Genomic DNA, 11,044 nt, shown 5'->3' with positions numbered 1-11,044 from the left:
AAATGTTTTGAGAATGATGAGGGCAATGAATGTACAAATGCGTTTTACACAATTGATGAATGTATGGATTTTGGTGAGTTGTATGAGCCCCTAATAAAATGATTAGGGAAAAAAAAGAAAATAATAATTTAATAATTGGGGGGGGGGAGAGCTGATACCAAGGGCTCAAATAGAAAATGTTTAGAAATTACGATGGCAACATATGTACAAATATGCTTGATACAATTGATGTATGGATTGTTATAAGAGCTGTAAGACCCCAATAAAATTATCTTTAAAAAACAAAACAAAAACGTAAGTATCCTTTTCCACAAGAGTTTTTCCCAAGACTAGATATCTAATTCAGTAGAGCTATGTAATATTTTTTGAGTGCCTGGATAGTACGGTTTCTGTGCCCAGCTGCTATCTAGATGGTTGAAGGTTTGAGCCTACCTATATGCTTGAAGAAAGAGCTAGTAACCTACTTCCAAGAACCAGCCACTGAAAATACTGTGTGTCTCAGAACATCTGGTATACCATGAGTCAGAAGTGACTTGGTGGTCAACTTTTTATATTCCTTCTAAAACATGGTATACTCCAACCCAGGAAATTCAAAACTATGATCTACACAAAATAAATCTTCTATTTAACACCAAATTTCCAATTTCCAAATACAAAATGTACTTATAACAGGTGAGTTATTTCTAACAAATAGCACTACCCTATCAGTCCATCATGTTTATTTTAGAAATAAAGTATGATATATAGAACATCCACAAAAATGGTATTTTCCAACGGCAGATTTCCAAGTTCATGTTTCATAAAGACTTTGAAGACAAAGTTGAAACACTTCACTTAGCAGTAAGACCAAAAGAACATAATCCACTTTAGGTTAAAAAAAAAAATGCCCAGGATCACTATCAGATATCAAGTAAGTGTGTTTCCTACCCTCAAGAAAAATACAGTCTTACTGGCGGTGTAGTGTTTAAAGTTCTCAGATGCTAACCCAAAGGTTGGTGGCTCAAATCCACCAGCCACTCCATGGGCAAAAGATTTGGCCATCTGCTTCCATCAAGCCTCGGAAATCCTACAGGCCGTTCTACTCTGTTTTATGAGGGTCACTAAGAGTCAGGATTGCATAAGTGTGGTTGGTCTTTTTTGCGAAGCATGGCAAAATTACCCGCTGTGAAGGGTCCAGTAGGGAAATCTAAATAGAGCAAGAATTCCGTCTAAGAGCATACTACGAAGGAGAACTCTGGAAAGTATGCCCCAAAGAAAGTAATTCAAAATTGAGTTATTAAAAGAATGCTATCAAAATAAAACACACTTGCCACTGAAATAGATCAAACACACTAAACATCTATCGGATAAGCAGAAATTCTTTTTAAGCAGCTGACCTGAAAAAGTTTGACCTTCCTTGCCCACATTTCTAGCAAGCATTTATTTACATTGCTGTGATCTTTCATGTGCACAATCTGATCATGCCTACCCCAAAATGAAAACATGCATTTCTTTCAACTCAGAATTTGACTACTAGAAAGTTAACCTCTCAAGGTATTCCACACACCAAACTCACTGCCCTCAAGTCAAGTTCCAACTCACAGTGACCCTATAGGCCTGGGTGGAACTGCCCCTCGGTGGGTTTCCGTGACTGGAGTAGAAAGAAAGTCTCATCTTGCTCCCAAGTTGCAGCTGGTGGCTTCAAACTACTAACCTTCTTTCTGGTTTATCCTGTAACCCACGACACAACCAGGGTCCCAAAGCAGGTATTAGCATGTAAATATTATAAATACGATGCATATATATTAAATACAATAAACTTATGTAAATGTCCAACAATAGGGAAAACATTAAATGATGGCACATCCACTAATAAAACCTAAAGAACTATTAAAAAGAAAAGAGCAGATAACATGGAAAGTTACTCACGAATATGAATTACTTTAAAAGCACACTTAACAGCCAAGATAGTGAGTGCCCCATGTGCTATTTCTATTCCCATTAAAAGCTTAATTCCAAGCCAGCTGAGATGTGGACGGTGTGGGTTTTCTGACAGGCAGCCTGCAGCTGCAAGATGACCCACAGAAGCAAGCTGCCCAGTGACCTGCTGCAGTTACAGAATCTGGTCAAATGACACCCATCAGCCTACATAAGTTCCTACAGCAGTATAATCAGCACAAATCCAATGGGATGTTCAAATTACACCTAGAACAACCAATAAAGATGTGGCAAAGCTGGTGCCAGTTATGGTAACTGCTACTCAGAGCATTTCAACAACTTTCCAAAGAGCTGATATATCTGCTGTCCGACAGTCACACTGATTTGGAACCAGGATTTTAGAAGGACATTTTGCAAAGCTTTACTTTGTTGATAAACCCTGGTGGCATACTGGTTATGCATTGGGCTGCTAACCACAAGATCAGTAGTTCAAAACCACCAACGCCTCAAGAGAAAGATGAGGCTTTCTACTCCATAAAGAATTAGTCTTGGAATCTCACAGGGCCAGTTCTACCCTGTCCTACAGGGTCACTATAAGTTAGCATTGACTCCACGGCAATGAGTTTTTTGGGGGTTTTATCTTTTTGAGAAATAAGAACCTCATCAATCCACATTTGCCAGAGCTCTTTGACAATCTAGGTTGCCTCCTAAGCTACAGTGAAAGACTTTAACCCCTTAGATCGAGACTGATACCAAAAATATAAAAATAAAACACAAGATTAAAGTAAATATACATTTTCAGAATTTCATGTACACCATGTAGTAACACAAGCCAAATAAACTCTGATGTAACCTTTTAACTACATTTGGGATGATGCAAAAAATGTCAAAGTTATCACAAGAGCGTATTTCTCTAACTCACTAAGCTATTGCTTGCTGACTCTTCCTGAGACGAAGAGGAGAAGCAGGACACAACTCAGAATCTGAGGGTGACGGATAAGCAGCAAGGGACTTGTTAATACAGGGTACCACAGGGACACAAGTGCTCCAAACAAGAACGAACTGGGGGAAAAGTTACGAGAGTGCTCAAGAAACAAAAAGCAATAAGCAGGTGCTAAGCCTTTCAGTTACTCACCTCATACATGACTATGAAGGCTTTGCTGAAAAAAACTGCTTACAACAAAACTCTAAGGAAGGCTTAAAATCAAGATAATATTGATAAAGCTTATTTTCAGACTTGAGGGGGGGTTTCATTAGCTTCTTCTCATTTAACTTTAATCCCTTTGTGCAAAAATTCCGCAGCCCCACCAAAATAAAGTAACAAAGATCTTTCTGTTCACTGAATTAACACCTACCTCATCATCTGGTACCAGAGATCAATCATTCAGTTATTGCTCATGACTATGATCAACAATTTTGTTACTAACAAAAATTTGCTGGTCGTGGGGAAGTCATGACAGCAGGAACAAACACTATGAAAATGGTAACAGCTCAAAAAAAAAAAAAAAAGAAAGAAAATGGTAACAGCTCAATGTTCTATAGTCATAAAAAAATACTACAAAAATGTTTTAAGCCATAAACGCACTCCCATCAAGTCTATTCCGACTCATAGTGATCCTACAGAACGGAGTGAAACTGCCCCTGGGGGTCTCCTGTACTCTAGCTAGCTCTTTACAGGAGTAGAAAACCTTATCGTTTTCCTACAGAGCGGCTGGTGGTTTCAAACTGACCCTGTGGTTAGCCGCCCACTGTGTAACCCATTACGCCACCAGGGCTCCTTCCTATAATCGTAACTTAAGAAATTTCTTCAAAACCCGGCCAAGCTGAAGACATGAGCATGAGGATGTCTACCACACTTTGAATCAGCTCTCCAGAACAATGAATCCTCAGATACTACAGAAAAAGTCCAAGGCAAGCCTTCAGAGGTCTTGATAAAGGCAAGAGTGTGACAATATGGAGAATCAGAAGCTAAAGATTATAGGCTGGAAGTTCTGGAAGCTAAAAAGAGAAGGAAAGTGGTTTTTTTTAAAAACCTGGTGGGAAAGTACTAGTTTCGGGCAGGAGGAGGATGCACTGGTGAATGGGTGGGTATACAGCACTCTTCTGAAGTTGAACAGTCCATGCAGGAGCAGAACGTCAAAGCTGTCGCCATTAACTGTTGAGCCCAGCTGAGCAGAGAACTCAGTGCTACCCTCTGTGCAGTCCAAAAGAGGAAATATATTCCAACAGACAGTGTTAAAGATCCCATGAGTGAGTTACTTTCTCTTCTGGACCAAAAGAAAAAAAGACAGACTAGCAATTACAGTCTCAAGAAATAGAAATTCATGTGTGAAGAACCCCTTTTCCAGTTCCACAAATAAAGAAAAAACTAGAACTGTATGACACAACATAGCATGACTGTCCAGTAGAAAGTAAACATTTCTTCAGAAAATACACTTTTAAAGAGGAAAAGAGTAACTCCCAAGCAAAGTCTTCTGAGGATGCTAAACTAGTGTCATAACTGTGAAAATTGTTTACAAAAGAACTATGATCTGCTCTGTAAACCTTCACGTAATTTAACAAAGTTTTAAAGAAACAGAAGAGTATTTATTACATTAAAGTCTATAAGTACTATGTTTTGAAAACAGCAAAAACATATGCTATTGAACAATTATTAGTTTGACATCTTTTAAAGAGGAAAAATGCATACATGGATGTGCAACAAATATTTGTATCTGCATAGAGCTATAAAAATCTGTATTAAACTAGTAACAATAGTTAACAAAGAGTAAAACTGGAAAAAGGCCATGAAAGGGTATTTCTACCTTCTCTATCGCTAGACTATCTAAACTTCGTGAGGAAAGGCTCTACAGTATATTGTTAAGAGCTTAGGTTCTGAGATCAGACAATATGGATTTAATTCTCAGTTCCAGCACTTATTACTCATAAAACATGAGCAGTAAAGTTTTTTGTGCCTGCTTCCTCATTTGTAAAATTAGGATGATAACAGCATACACCCACAGAGATGCGATGGTGAGTAAATAAATACATGTAAAAAGTATTGGGAAATTACCTAGTACAAAACAAGTGCTCAGTAAATGTTGACCATGAACAACATTTTTTAAAAAATCTTGACTGGTAAAGCAAGTCCCTTTTTCACCAAGCCCCTCCTGGTTTCCTAGTAAGATCTACAATAGAGAATGCAAATGCATTACACCAGAAGATAAGACTCTGAAGACCTTGAAGGACCAGGGACAGACGGGGTCAAGCATCGAGGCAGGGAAAGGGAAGGGATAGAATGCTAGAGGGAGGAAGGATGGGTGGGTGGGGAAGAAGAAAAAAGAGAGCCACGTTCACACCAAAATAAATTCTAAAGAACCAGAATGAAAGCTCACAGCATTAACGCTCTCCATGGAGGTAGTTCTATCCTGTCCTGTAGAGCTGCTATAACTCAGCATTGACTTCATGGCAGTGGAAGTGATGCCCCCGGGGACTGGTTGATGATGTTCTCTAATAAAATGACAAATGATGTCTCTAAGGTGAACCAAAGACACACATGAACCATAGATGCATGAAAAGAATTGGGGCTTGCATATTTAATTCTAGCTGCAAAGAACAATTCTATGACATGGCCATGCTTGATGCTCAACTTCATGAAAAGATCCCTGAAGATAACCATAGAAAAGCATGGTGACGAAACTGTATGGTGCCCCACTAACAGAAAGAATAGTGTTTGGGGTCTTAAAGGCTTGCTTTAAAACAAGCAGCCATCTAAGCAGGACGGAAGTAGACGTAGCAGCCAGCTAAGTCCACACTGAAGATCGCTCTGGTCTGTGTGATCCAAAGATTATAAATGATGACGCAAATTTAAAGGAAGGAAAGGCATCAGAGCTTAAATTGTAAACACCTGGTTTATAGAAGCTATAGAACAAGTGTCCTCAAACTATGGCCCGTGGGCCACATGCGGCCCGCCGAGGACATTTATCCTGCCTGCCGGATGTTTTTGCCCCGTTTTTTTACTTCAAATTAAGATATGTGCAGTGTGCATAGGAATTTGTTCATAGTTTTTTTTAAACTATAGTCCGGCCCTCCAACGGGTCTGAGGGACAGTGAACTGGCCCCGTTTAAAAAGTTTGAGGACCCCTGCATGACAGTGGAAGCCCAAAATCCACTTGCAGGTGTCAGTGAATCCTCTCTGATTATAGTTGAGGGATGTAATAGCCCTGTCATCACAGACCATTATGTCATCACAGACCATTATGTCATCACAGACCATTATGGTGTCAGATGCAGTGAGGTCAAAATGTAAAGTTGTCTAATTTTATCTCCCCTTAGACCCGTTTTAAAGCTCTTTCGGTTTAAAGGAGTGGGGTTGGGGAGTAAAGGACTATACACGTGCAGTAAGCTCCTGGCAAATCCCCTCTGACTCTGGTCCAGGGATAGGAAGAGCCTTGCTAACATGCAAAATGCAGTGGATTATTGTAGATAGGTTAAAATCTAGCACCTTATCATTCGACCTCCCTTATGACCCATTAAAATTTGTTCTTTTAATATTTTCTTTCTTTCTAGTTGAGGTTTTTATCTGTTTTACTTTGTTATTCTTTCATTTGTTTCTTTTGTAATGTTTTCCTGCATATGAAATCCACAATAGGTAAATCTATAGAGACAGCAAATGGATTAATGGTTCCTTGTGGGGAGGGGAGGGGAGGTTGGAGGAAAATGGGGAGCTACTGATGAGCACAAAAATGAAGAAAATGTTCTAAAACTGACTGTGGTGATGACTGTAACAACTCTTCCTGATGTGACTAAACTATTGGAATTGCATATGGCATGTGGATTATATCCCAGTAAAACTGCTGAGTCAGGGGAGGGGGAAACCCTCCAGATTTCTTACCCCTCAGATCTGAATATTGGTCTGAGTGGCAAAAAAGGAAAAGTAAAAGTGATGTCAACTTGGATTCATAAGTGACATACAAGTTAATTTCACACATATGGCAAAGGAAAAAGTGTAGAAATGCATTCAAAAGCCAAATAAAGATAATTTTATACTTTTAATGCAGATTATAAACTCACACATTAGCCATTTACATAAAGATTATCACCATAGATAATCTAAAATCCCCAAAGCAAACCCCTTTAAGTGGTGAGATTCTGGATAAATATATGTATGTTATAATTTTCTGACTCATTCTAACTTTTGGCAATAATTTTTTGCAGTAAAATAAAGAAAGGGACGACAAGCTTTTATTAAGAAGAAACCAAAAACCCACTGCCATCAAGTCAGTTCACCTCCTGGAGATCCTGTGTAGTGTTTCTAAGGTTTTAACTCTTAACGGAGCAATGGCTGGTGGGTTTGAACCGCCAATTTGTCGGTAACAGTCTAATTCAGGGGTCCTCAAACTTTTTAAACAGGGGGCCAGCTCACTGTCCCTCAGACCCGTAGGGCTGGACTAGAGTTTAAAAAAAAACTATGAACAAATTCCTATGCACACTGCACATCTTATTTTGAAGTTAAAAACAAAACGGGGCAAAAACATCTGGCGGGTGGGATAAATGTCCTCAGCGGGCCGGCCCCGGGCAGTAGTTTAAGGACCCCTGGTCTAATTCTTACGGACAGTGCCACCAGGGTTCCTTATTAAGGGAACAGAGACTAATTATTTTAAAGTTTCAAGGGCCATATGGGTCTCTGCCCTGCCGTCGTACCACAAAAGCAACCACAGATATCTAAACCAATGCAATAGATCTATGTTGCAATAAAAACGTTATTTACAAAAGGAAGCAGCTAGCAGAACTAGGTTTGCAGGCTGTTGTTTTGCCAACCTCTGAAATAAACAATACAGCAAAATTATTTTCATTATGGAAAACAAAATTTGCAGCACAGAATCAATACACTAAAGTGATACCACTGGATTGTGACAAATGTCCTCATTTATAAGTACAATGAGCCTAGGGATAGAAAAACACAAACTTCCTAGTCTTGGGAAATCCTACTCTCATCCTTAGTGCCCCAGCAAGACAAGAACATCAGTAGAGTAGCTCAAGTCTAGATAGGGGCACAAACTGATTAGTAGATAATTACACAAAGAGGCAAAAAGAAATCTATCTGCCTTTCCCATTAAAATTTGAAAAATGCCTCAATTCTGTTACCTCCCCACCAAGCCACTGCCACCACGTCTTCTGAGCCTCACCTAATGATGAGGTTTTGAGTTACAGAGCACCATAATCAGCACTCCCAGGGCAAATCTGAGAGATGGGGCAAAACATTAATGGACTACTTCCTCAAGAACTGACAAAAACTAAAGCTTGGGATTGAAAAGAATTCTTAATAGTTTCATCGAGAAGGTTCACATCAAATGATTTTACAGTCATGGCAAGATTTCCTGCAGTTTTACCCCGGTTTCCTGGGCGGAAGAGGAGAAAGGATTGTTTGGGGATGGGGATAATAGCAGAGGGCTGGGAAATCAAGAGTCAAAAAACAAAGCACTAAAAGGCCATTCTACTGAAAATAGGCCAACAACTTGCCATGAAGTTACCATATACACACACTGGGATCCTTTTACTCAAACTCCCTATTGGACCATCTCGGAAGTTGTCAAGTTCCAAAGGCTAGCGTCTCGACAGCGTCGAAAGCTAGCAGGGCTTTTTGTTGTCTTTTACGTATCTACGAAACTAGTGCCCAACTGGACTGCCCTCAGAGACCCTCTAAAAAACTGATAACACTGTTAGTATCTCCCAATTGCAACGACAGACGAAAAGCCAGAGGGCTTGGGTACACACTGCCTAGGGTTCTGTCCAAGGAGGGCGGGGGTCGCGCCACCTGCGAGACACGGAGCCTCCTCCTCCTACCCGACTCGCTGTAAAAGTAGTGCCAGGCAAACCACCCCAAAAGCCTGTCACCAGAGGAATTCCTGGAAGTGGCCAGAGGAAATGAGCGCGGGAGGAAAGAGGACAAGTGCACCCGAAGGTGCGGGCGCTGAGAGCGCGCGCCGGACTCCGACCCTTGGCGGGAGGGGCGAAGCGGGCGCTGGGCGTCGAGCCCCAGTGAAGAGGGTGAAGGGGGTTGGGTGGGGGGGATCCAGGGCCCTAGAAGACGACCCCTCGAGCCACCGCACTGCGTGGGAGCGCGGGTCAGGGTTTTGGAGCCGAGTAGAGAGCTGTTACGCGCGCGCCCTCCGGCCCGCGATGGGAGACACTGGCAACCTCGGCTCTCACCTCTCCGTCCAGAGCTCTCCTTCGCTTCGCCCGCGAAACGCCGCTCACACCCCAGAGACCCTCACCCGGAACTCGTCGCCGCCTCGCCGCCCGCCTCAGGCGCCTCAAGAGCCACGGCTGGGGGAGGGGGGAGGAGGGGGGGAACGGAGGAGGGAGGGGGCCCAACCCGGTGGAGCTGTCGCCGCTGCCGCCGCCGCGATACTGCATATGAGCTCGCGCTCGCGCCGCCGCGACCGCCGCCGCCGCCGCCGCGTCTCCCCGCCCCACGACCGCACGTCGCCTTGACGCATATCGCACGAGGCGGCTTGAGCCAATAAGACCACACCCCGTGCGCAACCGCGCTGCCCTAGACCGGAAGCTACCCCTCTGACCGCCCTGGATCCTGGTGCATCTTGGGAGTTGTGGTTCGTTCACGGACTCCACCAAAACCTGTCCTGGGCTTCAAAGGACCTAGCGAAAAAAACGGTTCGCTGGCACTCGCACAAATCCGCACCCCCCTTTTTTTTTCCTCCTCCCACCAAGAAGGGAAACCGTTTAGAGCAGAAGAGGTCAGGATTTCCCCGGCTTGCAGACGCTTTTCCCTGTGGATACGGGTTTACACTCCTTGGGCGAAAGCCAAAATGTAAGGATGTAGTCCTCTGGAGCGTGTTTTTCTACGGATGGCAACATAAAATTGGGCGTCAAAATTGGGGATGGCAACATAAAGTTGGGGAAATAAATCGGACCGTATTAGCCAACTCTTACCCTTTTGCATGCTGTCATTATCTGTGCCCTATTGCTTCTAAAAAGGATGAACTGCCGCAATCATTTTAAAGAAATATAATTCAGACTGATCTTTAATATAATGGCAGATCAGAGACGAATGAGTTATGCCTTAAATACCAGTGCCCATTTACCTAGATTTAATTATTTTGGACACGTGAGCTTTAAGCTTAAATCTAATTTCTAAAAAAACTAAGAACAGGTTTGGTTACATCATATAAAAGAAAAAGGAAGTATAGGAGTTGGGTCTACATAGGGAAAAAAGTTTCCTTCACATCAAGTGTTAGGAGGAATTTAACTCCCAAAACTATTGTTGATTAAAGGAAATCTATAGGCCTTACAGAAATCCTATGCTCATGGCAACTTGAAATTAGTTTTCTTGTCTTTCCGTTGAACCACTCTCTCACTGTTATCAAGTTGATCCCAATTCATAATTATCCTATGCGACAGAGCAAAACTACCCCTGTGGGTTTCCAAGACTAAGCGGGAATAGAAAGTCTCCTCTTTTTGCCGGGGAACAGCTGGTGGATTCCACCTGGACCACAATAAAAGAAAAAGTAGGATGCTAGAAAAGTTTCCCAGATCTCCTATCTGAGCAGGAGTCTGACAGTGGGAGAAAGACTCATCGTCCTGCAAAATTCTAACTAGTGATTAAAGTTACTGAAAGCACAAAGAATAAGATGATCTTAATACTAGTATTTCAGAACCTATGCTTTGAAAAGGTAAAGTTGGTATGCATTATAAAGACTAGATTTAAAATAATTCCCTTTAAGAGAAAAATATTTGTGTTGTGTTTCATTTAACTTATTCATAGAATGACTACCTCATAGAAGACCTAGCAATAATAACATGTTATGTGCCGTTGAGTCATTTCCAACTCATAACAACTCTAGATGACAAAGTGGAACTGAACTATGGTTTCCTAAGCTGTAATCTTTCCAGGAGTAGAATGATGTGCCTTCCATGAAGCCAACTGTCAAGTTTATAAGTGGGTCTGAACCAGAAGCATTGCATTAGCAGCCCAGCCCTCCACCATTGTGTCACCATGACTCCTCAATGGCATGTTTCCATAAAACTTTTAAAGATTGAATTGAAAAATACAAGCCTTCCATGGGAGATTAGAGACGGTGTTCCAACTCACATAGATCAAAAATGAGTAAAAAACAAGATTCTC

At 41.8% G+C, this 11,044-nt stretch overlaps 1 protein-coding gene across 2 annotated transcripts in view; it reads right to left on the bottom strand.

Moving 5' to 3' along the window:
* ADIPOR2 (adiponectin receptor 2) overlaps positions 1-9,232 on the bottom strand; it is a 65,813-nt gene extending 56,581 nt beyond the window's left edge. Inside the window, exon 1 of one of the 2 annotated variants that reach the window (XM_045295904.1) lies at positions 9,109-9,232. The gene's annotated coding sequence lies outside the window, so the exon portion shown is untranslated. The remainder of the gene's footprint in view (positions 1-9,108) is intronic. The other variant, XM_004710290.2, reaches the window with a different exon arrangement.
* Between the last annotated feature and the right edge of the window lie 1,812 nt (positions 9,233-11,044).

Source organism: Echinops telfairi, unplaced genomic scaffold, assembly GCF_000313985.2.
Source record: "Echinops telfairi isolate 266 unplaced genomic scaffold, ASM31398v2 ScPeMD7_6273;HRSCAF=7185, whole genome shotgun sequence".
Classification (NCBI taxonomy): Eukaryota; Metazoa; Chordata; class Mammalia; order Afrosoricida; family Tenrecidae; genus Echinops; species Echinops telfairi.
This window is presented reverse-complemented; position numbering and strand designations above follow the sequence as displayed.